Raw genomic sequence first — 1,952 nt, 5'->3', positions numbered from 1 at the left:
AGTTGCTGTATGTAGAATAATTAACCATGGACATTTCACCTGTTCTGCAGGTTCACTCTATGTTGGTTAATATATGTGTCAAATATTACATGTTTTTAAATTTTAATTTTCTCATTTTTAGGTAAAAAGGCATCTGGTTGTTCTTTTGTAATCACAGGCTCCAAAATTTACACTAACAAATTTACTCCTCTATTGGGTCTTTCCAGTTTAAAGGAAAATTTGAAGTTCATAAGAGGTATTATGAGCCCCCCAGAGATGAAATAAACACCTCGAAGAGCCATGGGATTGTGTTTCAAAGTAAATTGTGCACTATTAAGCTGAGATTGCAGTCAGGCAAGGCAGCACACATCTGGACCCCAGCACTAGAGAGGGTGAGACAGGGGGATCATTGCAAAATCAAGGTCAGCCTAAGCTGCAAAGTGAGCTCAAGGCAAACCTCAGCTGAACAGCAAGACCCTGTCTCAAAAAAAAAAAAAAAAAAAAAAAAAAAAGGAGAGAGATCTTTTCTAGTGATGATTATAATGTTCAGTTGTTGAACATGAAGATATGACTAGATCTGTGGATCTTAAAATTTCCATTCTCATAAGCTGTATTTTCTGAGTTATATTAAGGTATTTTCATATTAGAAATCAAAACAGAAAAAGTGAAATATTTTAAAGCAGTTTAATAATAGTATTTTTAGCAATAATGATTTTTCTTTCTTTTTTTTCTTTTTTTTTTCTGGAACTGGGACTGAACTCAGGCCCTTGCACTTGCCAGGGAAGTGCTTATTCCACTGAGCCATCTCCCCGGCCCCCCAAAAAAGAAAGAAATAATGATTTTTCTATACTTAGTTTCATTAAAGTCCCATATGCTCTTGCATAACTGTAAATGTATCTTTTACCTCCACATGATTTTTGTGACACTGTGCATTGTTCATTTGGAAAATGTTCGTTCATTCAGTTATGTGTACCTTCTAATACCAAAGCATTCACTTTTATTAATATCATCACCAATTTCACCAGAAAAAATTAAGTATTTTAAAGTTCAGATTTTATCCCTGGCAGTAAGTACTGTAGGTTTCTTTCCTTGATGATTTATTTGAATCTTTTCACATAAAATATTTGCCAATATACAAAGCTAAATGACCAGTTTTTCCTCTTTCGAGTAACGTGATGTTTCAAGAAAGACTGGCTATCCCAACTTGTGATTCAATTGCGCAAGTGTTTTTCTACCAAACAACCATGATTCAGTTGGTATTTGTAAACTTTCTCTTTCAGCTCAAGATATTAAAACTTTGACGTATACTCAAATTTGAGGATTTAATGAAGCTACAATTTTTTTTTTTTTTCAGAATTGAACTCAGGCCCTCACACTTGCTAGGGAAGCACTTCTCCACTGAGCCATCTCCCGGCCCCAAAACTACAAATTGTTAATGCCTATCTGAATACATTCGTGAAAAGAAAAGCTTTCAAGAACTATTTATTTATATTAACTGTGGCTTTCTCATGGTAAGAAATAATGTGGCTATTAATTTGATACAAACTTCTGGGAGTTTTAAATACTTTGATGTGGATACTATCAGGGTAATTGTGAGCACAGCGAAAATAAAAGTAATGTCTCACTATTATGATAACAGTTTTAAGCTTTCAAATTTCCCAACATTGTTTTAAGTCCCTGATGCGTGTATTAATTATCCTTTATAAACCTTTTCTTCATGTTTATATTTAAACCCCCCTGAAAACTATCTAGAATATTTTACTGCATGAAGACAAGGATCTTTGTCTTGTTTATTTATGATCCAAAGTAATCAGAGGGACCTGGGTGATAGCTCAGCGGTCTGAAGCGCCCACGCAGGCAAGCTTAGGCAAGCTGAAGCAAGCCCAGAGATGGTGGTTTGGATCCTGGCACCAAAGGCCATGCCAGCCCTGCCCCTTGGGCGGACTGAGCCAGCCAGAGTCTGGGCGTGGTGG

Source organism: Octodon degus, unplaced genomic scaffold (genome assembly GCF_000260255.1).
Source record: "Octodon degus isolate 3935 unplaced genomic scaffold, OctDeg1.0 scaffold00244, whole genome shotgun sequence".
NCBI classification, from domain to species: domain Eukaryota; kingdom Metazoa; phylum Chordata; class Mammalia; order Rodentia; family Octodontidae; genus Octodon; species Octodon degus.
Note: the sequence above shows the minus strand (reverse complement) of the source record.